Genomic DNA, 15,973 nt, shown 5'->3' with positions numbered 1-15,973 from the left:
CTCCATCTGTTTCTACAAGAAGGAGTATTTCCAGCACAATTGCATTCAGGGCTGCTCCTATGAAACTCTTTGTCTAACCTTATTATCCAAACTAATAACTATAAATCACTCTGATATCTCCATGAGCCAATCCACATTAGCCCTTAATGTATGACTATGTGGTTGAGTACTAATAAGAATACGGAGTGCATTCCAAATGCTCAAAATGTTCTAAGAAATTATCACAGTCATCTTTGCTCTTTAAGTTTAGGAAGTAATATTTCCCTCATATTATCAATGGAGGTTAAATAAAGCTTAGATACAGTGGCTTGCCTAAGGCTAAGAAGTCATATCATGGAATGACTTTCTTTTAACTATAGACTGTCTGATTTAAAATTTACAGTGCTCTTAGCCACATGGTTATAGTAGCTATATAGTTCCACATTGTGAAATAGACTGAGACCATCTGCATAATCCTAAAATTTAGGTTGGGTGAGAATTTCTTACCAGCTTATTTCTTCATGTTTAAGCTAGAAAAATAAATTACCTCCTAAGAGAGGTTGACTGCCTCTGTCCTAGGTGAGCTTCCAAAGGACAGCCAAAACATTATCCTTCTATATGACCTTTGGTCTTTAAAACTTACTTTTTAAAAAAAAAGGGGGGGAGGGGTTAATTTTATATATATATATATATATATATATATATATATATATATTCTTTTTATTGAGTATTAGCTAACATAACAATGCTTTTCATAAATACTACATACATACATACATACATATGAAAAACTAAACAGAAGGGAAAATAAAACCAACAGACTCATCCAAGCCTACTAAGTCTGTATGCACAGTAGTTAAATTAATTATGTGGAATAGGATTTATTCTCAGGAAAGTACAACTAGGCTTTTCTTAGGATTGAGAATACCTTTTATAAATACTATCTGTGTTGTTTCACAATTTTGTGGTCATCTCCTTCCCTCAAAAAACACAGTACAATATCTGTTGGGCAGACGCCAACTAGTTATTTCTCAGAATACAAATCTTTCTTCAGTAATGTATGAAGGGGAAAGATTTTCACTTGTGTCTCCCCTCAAACCCAGAAGGACCCCCAAACTGGGGAGTGGGGTAGAATAAAAACTGCTTGTCTTGTCAATGGAGGGAAACATAATAGATTTTAGTGTGGGACATCAAGAATGATCTCTGAGAAACCACTTATCTAAAACTGTAGTACTGTAATTATGTGATTTTTTTTTCTCCATCCGTCGAACTATTGAAGAACAATAGACACTGAATCAAATAAATAATGTAATGTTTAGATGCTGAAGATTTGCTGTTGTTATTGTTTTTATTCTTTAGCTTCTGATGCCTGTTTATAATTACCACACAAAGGGAATATTTTTTGTTTGTGACCTTTGCAGATGGAACATATTTGAAATTCATTCCTTGCTTTGCTCTGTCAGCTCCTTTCTCTGCACCAAGCTTCTGTGTGGTTTAATAAATATAAGTCTGGGAGCAGATTCTTTGGCTGTGGAAATTCACTTCATAGTTTTTTAAATTCTATTTTTAAATAATGGTTGCAAAATAGCTCTCCTTCCTTCCTTCCTTCCTTCCTTCCTTCCTTCCTTCCTTCCTCCCTCCCTTCTTCCTCTCTTCCTCCCTCCTTTTCTTTTCCTGAGGTGGAATTAGAATCTTTCCTTTCAGTTTTGCGCCGTCTGCCTGTGACATCATAGTTTATGACTGACATTATTAAATATCCTTAATGACAGCATGTCACATGTGATAACATCACCAAACATTTACTTCCCCAGAGTAGCAGAGCTTAATTAGGGGTTTTAGATGGCTTTCATTGTAGTAGCAAGTATAGGAAACATAATCACAGTCTCTTGAAGTTAGTGCAAGCCAGGCCATGCTTTCATAATCACAACACAAGATGCTTCTATCCTGAAGAAGCCAAACTAATAAAAATCACTCAGTGACCTCATTTTATAGTGTAATAAGGCTGGAAGGAAGTGTAAAATTGCTTTCTCTTCTAACCCTGTAGCATGTCAGGATGAAGAATTCACCAAACTACCAAGATACATTTACCCTACAGATAATGGCTATGATCCTTGGCACACATGGAGTCCTATAATCATATAGTTGGAAGGGTCAACAAAGCTATTGACAATGCAGGAATCCACAGCTGAAGCATCCCTGGCAGTTGGGCATCCAGTCTCTGCTGGAAAGCCTCCAGTGAAGGAGAGGAAGACACATCAAAGACTGCAGGATTTAAATCTGAGTGTGGAGAGCCAGCATGATGCAGCAGTCTTATTGTTGGATTAGGAAACTGGGAGTCAGTCCAAATTTACACCCAGCTATGGAAACCTATTGGATGTTCATGAGCAAGTCACAGTCTCTCAGCCTCAGAAGAAGGCAATGACAAAACCATCTAAACAAATTTTGCCAAGAAAACTTGATAGGTTCGTCTTAAGGTCACCATAAGTCAGAAATGACTCAAAGGTACACAACAACAAATGGCTGCAAACCTTAGAAGTTGATAACACTACACTCAGGGTAGAATTTACCTAGCCATGGCTAGGTTGGACCAAAAAATGTCCATCTACATCTCTATAGATCTCTTCAAATGTAGTTGTGCAATGCAAGGAATCATTTGCAAAACCCATGAAGATGGCTCAAGTTAACCAAGCCATTTATCAAATGATAGAGAACATATGACTACAAAGGCAGGCTATCCAGGTTGACTTTGAGGGGAGGGGGGAGGAACCAAAACAAAACCCTTCTCTGTCCCAAATATTGACCTAGGTCAGAATAACAGGAATCCAGATTATCCCTAGTGTACAATTGCTATTCATAGGCTCTGACTTCATGATCAGAAAACCCATTAAAAACAGAGTCCTCCAATTGCATGGATAGATCATATGCATTATGTGCATATAGATTCTGTTCACATGCATGGAGTTTGATTAGTGGGCCCATGGCTTAGTGATAGAGATCCACTTTGCATGTTGAATACCCCAAGTTTAATCCATGGCCCTTCTAAACAAAAAACAAACAGCTTCATTTAAATACTGCTTCATACTGAACTAGCAGTGTCTAAGTGGTTTATAACTGTAAGCTCTAAGTAGAGCTAAGAAAAAAATGCTGCCTGAAACTATGGAGAGCTGCTGCCCCTGAGTTTTATCAATACGGAGATAGATAGCCCAAAGATTTGATACAGTGCAAAGCAGTTCCCTATGTTCCTATTACATGGCACATTATTGATGCGTTCAGTGTATCCTGCTTGTCATTTGAAGAGGCTTAGATTTTTATATACAGTGCACCCGCCCCATCCGCAAGCTTGCCATCCACAGCTTTAAGCTTACATGGACGGCAAGCCCTAGATGTTACAATGGCATGTGCGTCTGTGGCACATGTGCAGCACTGTGCGCAGGAGCACTCGGCCATTGAAACGAATTAGACATGAGGTCCTGTATTTTTTGCCATATGCAGGGCTGGGGGGTGGGGGGGGTGGGAGTGTCTGGAATGGATCACCCATGTATACAAAGAGCCCACTGTATGTCAAAATATCTATGGCCTGTTACAGACTGCCAAAATAAAGCTGCTTCGGGTCTCTTTGGATGTATGCTATTTAAATGATGCATGGGTCTTAAGAGTCCAGAGGTCGCGCCGAAGCCACACTCCATTCCTAAGCACTGGAGTGCAGCTTTGGTGCAGCTTCCGGAGAGACCCGAAGAGACCTGAAGCAGCTTTATTTTGGCAGTCTGTAACAGGCCTATATTTGATATGTGTCTGAAGACCTCACAATATAACAGAAATGCACAAAGCTATGTAAAGTTTTAAAACAATCAGCTCTTCCATGCCAGCATTCTCTGAAGATGCCAACCACAGATGCTGGCAAAACATCAAGAATAAATTCTTCTAGAACATGGCCACATAGCCCAAAAAACCCACAAAAAAACCTATGGATGCCAGCTATGAAAGCATTCAACTTCAAATCAGCCTATTGTTCCATCAAACAATCAGAACATGTTGGTTACATTTATGCTTGAAAAATAGAGTACAGGTACCAATTGATTAGCTGTTGATCAATTTTACTAGTAGTACAGTGAGACATCAAAGCTCTCAGTAATAATGCTAAATGCTTCTCCCTAAACTCCAGTTACCAGGATTCCATGCCATGTACAGGAACATTTTAGTTCAGACATGCAGACTTAAATAGTGAAAACATATAAAACCTTTATTGAGAAATCTATAGATGCTCTCCATAGTTGTATGTTGTCAGGACTAAGAAACTATTGTTAGCACAGTACAATTAAAATATACAATAATTCATATTTTGAGTGGGCTGACATTCCATTTGCTCATCAAACCAAACAAACTCACTTTCCCCCTTTTTCCTTGACTGTCCCTTCTTTCAGAATGTACTATCTGTTCTAATGGAACTGAGACTGAATCTCCAGGCCCAGTCTGTCTTCCCTTTTCCCTCTTGCTCATTAAACCCCAATGGAATGTGAACAACAGCCCTAATAATTAAAATTATGACAATGTATTCCATCATTCATATTACTACCAAAAAATATGGTGTAAACTAGCAAAGCTATGACAGGCAAGCCTAATCCTGTTAATCATGGTAGGCAAACTTAGACACTTGGCTTCTGACAGATGTTGCCGCAGCACTTAAAGTGAAATCATAGCATCCTAATTATATAGTGTGACTAAACAGGTTATTTTTCAAGCAGATGCTGGAATCTTTCACAGTTAGAATCATTAGATTGGAAGGGACCCCCAAAAGCTATCTTGACTACTTTCCCAATTCTTTAACAATTCTTTCCCATCACACTGATACAAATTTCATATATGTTGTGATGACATATTTGACTTTCCCCCATTTTGCTGTGTAATCTATCTATCACTTTAATTACCCCCTCCACCACTTTCCCCTCAAGACTGAGTCTCAAGATACCTTATAAGATTAAAAAAAGATATGTGTAACTAAATGAAAAATTGAATGCACTCCAAGTTTTATTCATAACTGTAAAGATGTCCCCCAAGGAGATGAATCTATTTTGAAGCTTGGAATCATCATCTTGGACAATTCCCTCAGACTAAAGCCCAGTGTTGATTTACCTCCCCAGTGACATGAAATCCACCTAGTTGCTTTAGTTACATTTCTGATATGCAGCATGAAATGTCGTCAGCTATAGTTCACACGTATGTGAACAAATATGAAAGAAATCAATTTCCCTTACAAGGGCGGGTTGCAAACCGCCATTAAAGTACGCACGGAGCGCGTATTAGGGTTAGGGAGGTGCGGTGCTTCCGCACCTCCCTAACCCTAATACGCGCTCCACGCGTAAAAAATGACGGCGGCCGTTCCAGACGGCCGCCGTCATGAGGACGTCACGGCCGCACCGCCTCTACACGGAGTGGTGCGGACGTGACGTCCTCACTCCGCGCTAGGGCGCCTAGGGCGCCCTTTCTGCGGACCAGGAAGGAGCTCCGTTTTGGAGCTCCTTCCTGGTTTGCGGCAGCGCTTTGCTTCGCTGGGCGCAGCCTTCAGACGGCTGCGCCCAGCAAAGCAATGGAGAAAGGGGCCAAGTGGCCCCTTTCTCCTCCTCCCTGCCGCCGCAGGGTGTCCTTGGGGCTTGAAGCCCCAAGGGCACCCCTTTGAAGGCTGCGGGGAAGCGGCGTTTTGCTGCTTCCCCGCAGCCTGAAAAGCGGCGGATCGGGGCCTCAGCGGCTGCCGTTCTAGCCACTGAGGCCCCGATACACTGGGGAAAGGGGCGGGTGCAGACCTCCCCAAACTGGCGGTCTATAACCCGCCAAGGGTTTTGAGACACATGAAAAGATATAGTTTCACCCCTGTTTTGAAACATGGATAATTCATTCAGCTTTTGGGTCAAAAGAAAAGGAGCATTTTATCAAAGTCTACAAAAATAAAGTATGCCCATGAGAATATGCTGAATTTACTGGAAAACAGTTTTCCAGAAGCAAGTTGCAATTAGAAGATATTGTAGAATGAGTGTGAGATTCCAAGCCCTCTACTCCCATTATTGCCTCATTGTGCCTTAATAAGATAAAACAGGCACTGCCATGCATGTGGATATAAGACTGCAACATGCATACAGATGTTGTCAAAAACTCCTATGGTTTCTCCTTGTGCTTCATTAAATACAAAGTATTTGGAAGGTTATACATCCTTGTAGGTACAGCTAAGAAAGCCTTACTGCTTTAATGGGGGGGGGGGGGGGCAAGAAGGAAATTTTATATCATTAATTTGGACGAATATAAATTTTGGGCTGTCATTTGTGAGGCCCTGTCAAGCTCTTCACTTTAAGGAAACTGCTCTTTGACAGCAATTCAGGGCTAAATTGGCAATTGTTTATCCTCATCTTTATCATACCAAGGCAATTCTAGAGACTCCAAGCTATATGGTTGCTACTAGCACAGTCTGTGAAATGTGCATAATTCCATGAAAAGGTTGTCTGCAAAGTAATTGAACAATGCCAAGAGATCTTATGCTCAAAAGTGTTTTGCCCCATTCCCCCATCTTCTCTTGATTATTTAGCCCTATAAGTGGCACAACTTTGGAGATTTTCATTGCTTTGTCCAGGAACATTCAAAATTAATATTGATGATTCCCTTCTCCCCCACCAAAAAGAAAAGAAAAGAAAAGAAAAGAAAAACCCACAAGAAAAGATTCGGCATGGTTTTTTGGGATCCCCCTAAAGGTAACTGAAAGGTTGAAGTAAGTATCTGGTTTAGTTGTTAGTGCTGTTTGCTGGCTCAGAGCTTAGGCCAGAGGAAAGAGGAGGAGTCCTAAACAGTTTTATATTGTACAGGGACGCAGTCAGAATTTTGGGAAGGGGGGAGGTCCAGACTAAGTGTCACCATTATAATGGGTCTTGGGCGTGGCGTCACAGCAGTGCACACCATTCATTGTATCTAATGGAAGGGGGGGTCTGGACCCCCCAGACCCCCCCCCCCCGGCTATGTTCCTGTACTGTGAGAAGACAGTTTGCAAATTATGAAATGAGCAAATGAAAGAAGAAAAGTAGCAAAGGCAAAACAACAGCAATACCTTGTTAAGAATCAGAGAACTGACATACCGGCTGAATCATCAATATATATACCCACAGGGTTCATCCAGGCATGAGTCTTCACTTCTTCACCTAATCAAGATTATTCATTCACTGTGGATGGAAGGTGGCTAAACATAACATCTTATGGATCCACAGAATCTCCTCCTCCCCACAATAAGCAAACCCACAACTGTTCTCTTCCAGAGGTGGAAACAAACCCAAGAGCTCAGAGGACCATAGAGGCAACGAAGTAAGACTTTTTTTCCCTATGTAGATAACATCTCTGAAATTAGTGTGGTAATTAGTGTGCTAGTGAATAAGTTCTGATTTGCAGAACAAATTTTAAAAGAGCTGTCAAAAGTGCTGAATGCTAAATCTATATAATTTCAGCAACTGGGATACTTCCTTTAAAGTACAGCTTAGAATCACAGAGTTGGAAGAGACTACAAGAACCATCCAGTCCAACCCTCTGCCATTTAGGAATACACAATAAAAGCACTCCTGACAGATAGCCATCAAGAGACTTTTTGAAAACCTCCAAAGAAGGAGACTCCATTACTCTCCGACGCAGCATGTTCCACTGACAAACAGCTCTTACTGTCAGGATGTTCTTCTTGATGTTTAGGTGGAATCTCGTTTTCTATCATTTCAGTCCATTGCTCCATGTCTTGGTATCTACAGCAGCAGAAAATAAGTTTCCTCCATCTTCAACATGACATCCTTTCAAATATTTAAACATGATTATTATGTCACTCCTTAACCTTCTCGTCTCCAACTCCCTAAGCCTATCTTCATAGGGCATAGTTCCAGATCTTTCACCATTTTGGTCACTCTCCTCTGGACATGCTCCAGCTTATCAATATCCTTCTTCAATTGTAGTGTCCAGAACTTAACTCAGTATTCCAGGTGGGGCCTGACCAAACCAATATAGAGTGGTACTATTACTTCCTTTAATCTAGACACTATGGCCCATTAAAGACGGGCCTAAAAGTGCGCACTCTGCACGTGCTAGGATTAGAATGGGGCGTCCTTTCCAGACGCCCCCAACCTTAGGATGCGCGGAACGTTCACAAAATGGCAGCGGCCGTTACACATGGCCTCCGCCATTACTACGTCACGACCGCGCCACCTCTAAACGGGGCGGCACGGTTGTGACGTAGTGGGGCTGCGTGAGGGCGCCTAGTGTGCCCTTTCCGCGGCCCCGGAAGGAGCTCTGTTTTGGAGCTCCTTCCAGGTTTGCGTCGCTGGGCGCAGCCTTTAGATGGCTGCGCCCAGCAACGCAGAGGAGAAAGGGGCCAAGTGGCCCCTTTCTCCTCCTCCCCGCCACCACGGGGTGTCCTTGGGGCTTGAAGCCCCAAGGACACCCCTTTCCAGGCCTTGGGGAAGCAGCCTTTTGCTGCTTCCCCGTGGCCTGGAAAACGGCGGATCAGGGCCTCAGCAGCTGCCACTCTGGCCACTGGGACCCCGATCCAGCGGGGAAAGGGGCGGGTGCAGGCCGCCACTTTTCGGTGGTTTGTAATGCGCCTATATTTCTATTGATGCATCCTAGAATTGAATTAGGTTTCTTAGCTGCTGCATCAGATTACTGACATGTTCAGCCAATTGCTCTCTAAAACTCCTAGATCCCTTTTGCCTATACTGCCATCAAGCCACGTATCATCCATCCTGTATCAGTGCATTTCATTTTCACTGCCCATGTGTAATATCTTACATTTCTCCATGTTGAAATTCATTTTGTTAGTTTTGGCCCAGCTTTCTAAGCTGTTACGGTCATTTTGAATTTTGATCCTGTCCTTTCTTAGCTATTCCTCCTAGTTTAGAACATATAGTGAATTTGCTGCACCACTAAGATCACAGACACTATCACCCACTGTTACGTATAACAATTTAAAATTCTGTCTTTCATCATAAGAACTCATGGAAGGATTTATGAACTAAAGACATTTCACAATACAATAATTAAGTCCATGTTAGCAATCTAACCATAATATTACAAGTCATATTTTGCTGAACATCTTATTTATGAAAGGAATGTTTCTCATGAATGCACAAAACGCACATTTAGCAAATAGATCACTAGATATCAGTAACAAAACAACATGCACTAGTAGCAATGTGCTATGATTTAAGCCAGTTCAACTCAAAGCCTATCCAAACAAAGCATTGTAATAATGCTGCAAGGACCAGAGGTGCCTTAAGCTTCATCAGCATCAGCCACCATTCTTTCACCATCTTTTCTTCCTATAATACAATGGTGTGTATTACTGTGTGACTATAAGTCATTTTTTAAACATTTTTCTTTTTTTCATGCAGTTATAGGTCTTGCACACTAACCCACATATTGCCCTTGTCCAGTAACCAGTTCTGTTACTCTCAGTTGACCATTTGAGCATTGTGCTGCAAATTGCTGCTCTTTTGCACATGCATGCACAGAAAGACACACACAAATACTATGGAACAAAACAGCAGCCAGCTATTATCTGAGGATGCGGTTCAGTAAACTATCATGATGAGCACTTGCTCCACAAAATTTACAATTACACCACTAGAGTACTTGCAACTATTGACTTCCATGTCAGTGGAGCAATGAATCCACTCAGGGTTTTAGTCTTAACTTCCCAAGGTGCTTATCCTAATTCTGAAAATAGGTTCAGCATCCTTTTAAAAGTTCAGACTTAAAGTGTAGGGAATGCATTGCTCCACCGATGTAGAAACCAGCTTCCACTGATGAGATGAACTAAAATGAGATATATGTCCAGCTGGCTTTGCATGACTCACAGCTAAGACCTTCTAAAATGCTACTTTTTCCAGGCCCTACTAGTGCTTAATTCTGTTTTTTACCCCCTTGTCTTACATCTAATCTGCACTGCAGAAATAATGCAGTTTGACACTGCTTTAATTACCATGGCTCAGTGTTATGGAAACTTAGGATCTGTAGTTTGTCGTGGCACCAGAGCTCTCTGACAGAGAAGGCTAAATATCTCACAAAACTATAGATTCCACAATTCCACAGCATTGAGCCATAGCAGTTAAACTGCACTATTTCTGCGGTACAGATTAGACCTTAGTCACAAATGAAAACATATTAATAAAAAGGGGGTGATAATCATTAGAAGGCTTGTGAAGTGTCTTGCAACTGGGCATGCAGAATAATTGCACTTCTGCTATTTGTTCAGAAAGCAAAACAAACCCTAAGATAACTGTAACAAATTTTGCTATTAATGCCATGCTGTGTAAGGAAATTTTGGATCACTCTGAAATATTTCTACACAAAAACACATTAGACCTTAATGACTACAAAGAGCATGATGGAAGGTACTTAACTTTTACTTCCCCCAAAATACGTTTTTAATGACTTCATTTATTCATTTCTTCAAAAATTATAAAATTGCCATCTAGTAATCTACCAGAGACACTCCCAGGTGTTCTGTTAAGATGTAATTTCAGAACACCAAGGGCCTTGATTTGTAATATAACCTGTAGTGCTATACAGCTTAATCAAAAAATGGCATTTAGGAATCATTTAGCCTGGTTGCTAGTATGTGGCTTTAACAATACCATTACTAGATCTTATGCTTCTTCAGTGATTTTTATTACATAGGCAACCTCATCGATGCCCTCTACAAAACATTTTCAGTATCTTGCAGCAGGGGAACCACAAAACAGAGCCAATCCCATGCACACAAGCACTGCACCTCACATAATAAAAGTATATCACTTTTTCATAAGGATATTGTTAGAAAACAGTGGCAGGCAAACAACTCTTCCCCCCCCCCCCAAAGAAAAAAAAAAGCTGGGATGCAGCAGTGGCCATCTTCCAGCAATTCCAAAGTATGTTGAAGAAAAGATTTGTGCATCTTCTTAAGACTCCTAAACTAACCTGTTGCCTCCAGTGTGTTGGGAGATGCTACTTCATTGCTAATAGGGTGACCAGATCACAATACCTGGACCTGAGTCTGGACCTCTTGATGGGTCCTCAGGGCAAGGGGGAAGAATCTCAGAGTGACAGCACTGCCTTGAAAGGTGTGTGTGTGTGTGTCATTTGTAAGACTTCAAGTTTTTTTGCTTGAATGGCATATGCTGTGAAATTGTGGTTGATGTTTGATGAATCATCATAATGACCTGCCTCCTGCAATATCAAAAAGGTCATCTCTAGGGCTCAGGGTTTGGCCCTAAAACTTTCAGTACTTGGGATAGTCCTGACCTGGCAAACCTAATGGTGAGTATTGAAGTAAGATTCAGCTACCAATCCAGCTAGCTTATTTAGGTGGTATGAGGGGGAGGTGCTATCCTTCACTTCAGGCAGCAAAATGTACTGACCTAAGCCTGAAATTAGCCCTAAGTTTCCTTCTTTTTCTTGAGTGTGTTCCCAGGCCATTTCTATTCAAACAACCACAGTAGTGCTGTTCACCCACCAAACCAAGAGTGTCTTGTAGAAACTTCTCATCTAGGTCTCTGAGTGTGAGGAAGTTGGCTTAGCCAAACCTGAAGGTAATGTAGGTTGATTGAACTTTGTTTGAGACTGGCCACAGACTGGCCACAGAAACAAATTTGTAATAGGTACATGTGTGTGAAATGTAGGCAAAAATTAATCTTTATATAGCAGGTGTAGGTCTGGATGGCAGCAATTCCATCCTTATGTTCTTGGTAGAATGTGTCATCTGATTCAGTGGGGCCTATATTTAAATAAGTGCACATAGAACTAGATTGATTTCTCCTGAGATTATTGTAACATTTGTATGTAAGGATACTTTGGGAATGACCCAGAAATGTCAGCTAGTCCAGCAATTAGGTCTGCAAAATTACTATTGGGTAGTTAATTTTGTAATGTTAATTTTAAGATGAAATAAGTATATGTTGTGTTTTTATACAGGTAGATAGATAACTATGGAGATATATATACAGTTGATATAAATGGAAGACACATGCTATATTACTCTATGTGTTTGTGTGTGTGTATACATATACATATATTCCTAATGAGCATGGGATTATTTGAACATATTAAATTAGTGCTTTATCATCCATATTGGGTCCAATTAAAATGGTTCTTTCTGACCTTTAAAACCCTTAATGGCTAGGATTAGGTTGCCTGAAGGATCCATTCTTCCTGTGTGTGTGCTCTTACATGTGTACCTGCTCTGAAATCATTCCTGGAACTCTTTTCCAAGTGGTTCTGCCCAGTAAGGTGAAATGGGTGGCTACTGGGAAAGGGCCTTTTCAGTAGGGGCTTCCTAATTATGGAATGTAATTCCCAAAAGTTTCTTAGCTTCTTAGTAATTTAAGCACCACAAAGAGTTCCTTCTTCTTTTCTAAACCTTTAAAATCTGTACACTGTTGCTCTAACAAAATAGGATCCCACTGAAATATAATGGTAGAAACTTAGTCATAACTTGGTAGTACCAATTCAAGTCCTATGTAAAATTAGCTGGATTACCTTGAACCAGTCACTGTCTCTCAGCATGTTCTACCTCACAGGTTGTGTGATGAAGTGCAGAGCCATGTAGGTCCTCTTGATCTCACTGTAGAAAAAGTGGAACATAAATATGATTAATAATTAAATAATAAATACAGCTTCTGAATTTTCAGCTCTGCATTTAGGACTGCATAGTTGCTCTTGTTGATTAAGTATTGTTGTATTTGAATGTTTGGTTTTGTAAGCTAGGTAGACCAACACTGTCATTGGTTGGTCATACAAATGCTATTATATGAGACATGGGAAATATTTGGCCTCCAAATCTTGCTGGCTTGCAAATCCCATCATGCCTCACTATTGACTTTGCTATTTAAGAATTATGGGAACTCTAGTCCATAGACATCTGGACAGTCACAGATCATTCATTCCTTTGTTATGTAAATAAATAAATATATAAAATTTGTTAGGATAGCATTTCAGTAATGAGGGAAACCATGTCTGTGTATATACAAAGGGATTTTGATATCCATCCATTACTACTTTAAAGCATAATGTTTTGCAGTGTCCTCACACCATTCAGAGGTCAGTAAAGATTGCTAGGCACAGTCCTAAAGCATCTTCTCTGGCATTTGTAAACAGGTATTTTTACCTTGAAACACTGTAGCATGCATGATTTCTGATAACAATCACCTCCAGGTAAATATCTGCAGTGCACAAGCTGATAAATAATTCTCCACAGAGCAATACCTTGCTTTAAAATTCAGAAAATTGTTGCCTGATCATCAAAGGTCATCTAATATACAATGTGACTTAAAGTTGGCATCATTCTACATAGCTCTTTGGCTGTGAAAGAGGCTTCAGCTGAGCCAGTTTTTAAACAGATGCTGTCCAGAATGCATGTTGAAGGAGATGTGAACCATCTCTCAGAATGGAAACTTTTACCACTGCAATCTGATAACCTGAAATGAAAAAGCAGTGATCTGACAACTGAGTGAAATTACATTATGGTAAATACCATTGAAAGTGGGTTTTGCAAGGAATGTTGGCTAGGTCAAAAAAGGAACTGATCTGTTTCTCTATAAGAATCCCAAAATATGAGTATATATTAACAATAAACAAAGTACAGCCTGTGGATCACATACACTTATTTTGTAACTGTCAGTCATCCATGGAGTGCCTTGGTGTCCAGTGCTAAATTTTGTTTAGCTCCAGTTATTCTTCAGTAGGCTCTATTCTAAGCACAAGAAGCCAAATACACTTTCCCCACTCTGCCCAGCAACTGGCATTATTTTGCATGGCCTTTATAGAAAAATAACAGTTGCAATGAGACATTGACTGAAGATGCACTGGCACTGTTCCTGAGATGTGATAGCAAATACACTTTCCCCACTCTGCCCAGCAACTGGCATTATTTTGCATGGCCTTTATAGAAAAATAACAGTTGCAATGAGACATTGACTGAAGATGCACTGGCACAGTTCCTGAGATGTGATAGCACTCTGGACAGAACCAGAATTGTCAAAGAAGCATGAGATAGCAAAAGTCACTTGTAAATGTAGTGATGAAATGTAGGACTTTCTAGGTACCAGTGAAGCCTGCAGCCTTAGGGCAAAAGAAGCGCCGGAGGCAGTTGACAAAGTCTGCAGCAATACAATTTAATCCAAATTGTATATCCATGCAGATATCTTCTTTGGTCACAGATGGAGCAGTCAGGTAGTTGATCCCAATAGTTTACTATTAATATAAGATTATGAAGACTGAAAGGTAATAGTAACTTTTTAATTTTCTGTTTTTACATCTTTTTCTCATCTATTGGTTTAAGGAAAGATCCTTGTTCCTAGTTAAAGCCTCTATTTGCCAACTGCACAAAAATCTATTTCCAACTGCACATATTCCCCCATTGTACAACTTTATCCAGATGCACCTTAAGTTGACTTTTTGACATCACGTTTTTTTTTTAAATCTAATGAAGGTTGGACTTTTAAATGCTGTGCAAGTTAGATCAAGATTAGCATATAGTTTCTAATGCATTTAATATTTTAAAGTGTATTTTTAACTTTTTAAATTGTTTAATTATTTTTAAACTTTAAATTTGTAATTTTCATGCTTTTGTACAGTTTTTAAATTTGCCATTAGCAGCCTTGAGCTCCTTTATTTGGAGAAAGGTGGGATAGAAGTAATAATAATAATAATAATAATAATAAAGATTAAAGCCTAGTTCTTTACTCACCTCCATTTCTGAAGGCCTCTAGGAGCAGTGGTTCATGCACAGGGGATCATAAACTAGTCCAGCTTTGACCCAGCACATTGTATGTGTGTAAATTACTGCTTATAATTAAGCTGTATAGTACCACTGCAAGGTTATAGAAAAGTTTTTTCTATAGTATCCAGTGATCTTATTGCCAGGTATGTGTGCATACGCCTGCATCTTAATTAGCTTAATTGGTAGGTCAATAAGCTAATGATTCATTTTGTTCGTTGTCAGGAGCCACATTTTATCAGATTTTATAGATCAGACTAAAACTCAGAGTGGATTCACTGCCCCACTAACATGGAAATTACCAGACACCATAGGTAACACAGGGGTTCAGGGAATGGCCTTTAAAAGAAAAACAGAACATGCAAGTGAGTTGGGCAACATTTTCAAGCTGTTTTGATTTTGGAGATTATAACAGTGAACTGGAGGGGAATGATTAAAAATGACATTTCTTCTGGCAGTGAGTGGCAGTATGTATCTCCCACTTCATTCTGTATTCCTCAAAAGCACCAAATACTGAAAATTTGATCATATGCAGATATATTTAGCTGTAATTAATTGATTTGGCAGGTAAAAGACAGGTGAGTAATCAACACAACATTTTTAATTAGGTAAATGCCCTGTATCTATATACTTGGAAGGTCTATCAGGGTGTCTAGTGGAAAACATACTACTAGACAGATAGAAACATGGTCTTTGAAAATGAAATAGATTTTCTCTGTAAGCATTTGGATTTGAGCTAGAGCAATCTCATATTGCTGAGCTATATTTTGCTTCTATAATTTTATAGTTGGCAAGATTTATTTCTTGAAGATTTAAGACTTTCAGGGCAGAGACAAGGAGCACTTGAACTGCCTGTCTCCTCTCATGCCTTGCACGCAGAAGGTTTCAGTTTTACTACTCCCCTATTCTCAGCAAGGCTGGAACAGACTCATATCTGAAATCCTGGAGCCCCTTCCCTAAACCCCTGGGGTGTTTGGTAGTTTCCATGTCAGTGGGACAGTGAATCCACTCTGGCATGTAGTCTGATCTTTAAAGGAGCTATCCCAGTTGCCATAGAATTTGACACCTTGGACAGCACCTTTAAAGTTTAACTCAAATCCCTAGTGGATTCACTGATTCAAAACCTCCAAAGAAGGAGATCCCACCATCTTGGATAGAGTGTGTTCCACTGTCTAACAGCTGTTACTATGAGAAAGTTCTTCCTAATGTTTAGGTGGAATCTCTCAGTTAGAT

Source organism: Sceloporus occidentalis, unplaced genomic scaffold (assembly GCF_023333645.1).
Source record: "Sceloporus occidentalis isolate IW3139 unplaced genomic scaffold, rSceOcc1.0.p SCAF_6, whole genome shotgun sequence".
Lineage (NCBI taxonomy): Eukaryota > Metazoa > Chordata > Lepidosauria > Squamata > Phrynosomatidae > Sceloporus > Sceloporus occidentalis.
Note: the sequence above shows the minus strand (reverse complement) of the source record.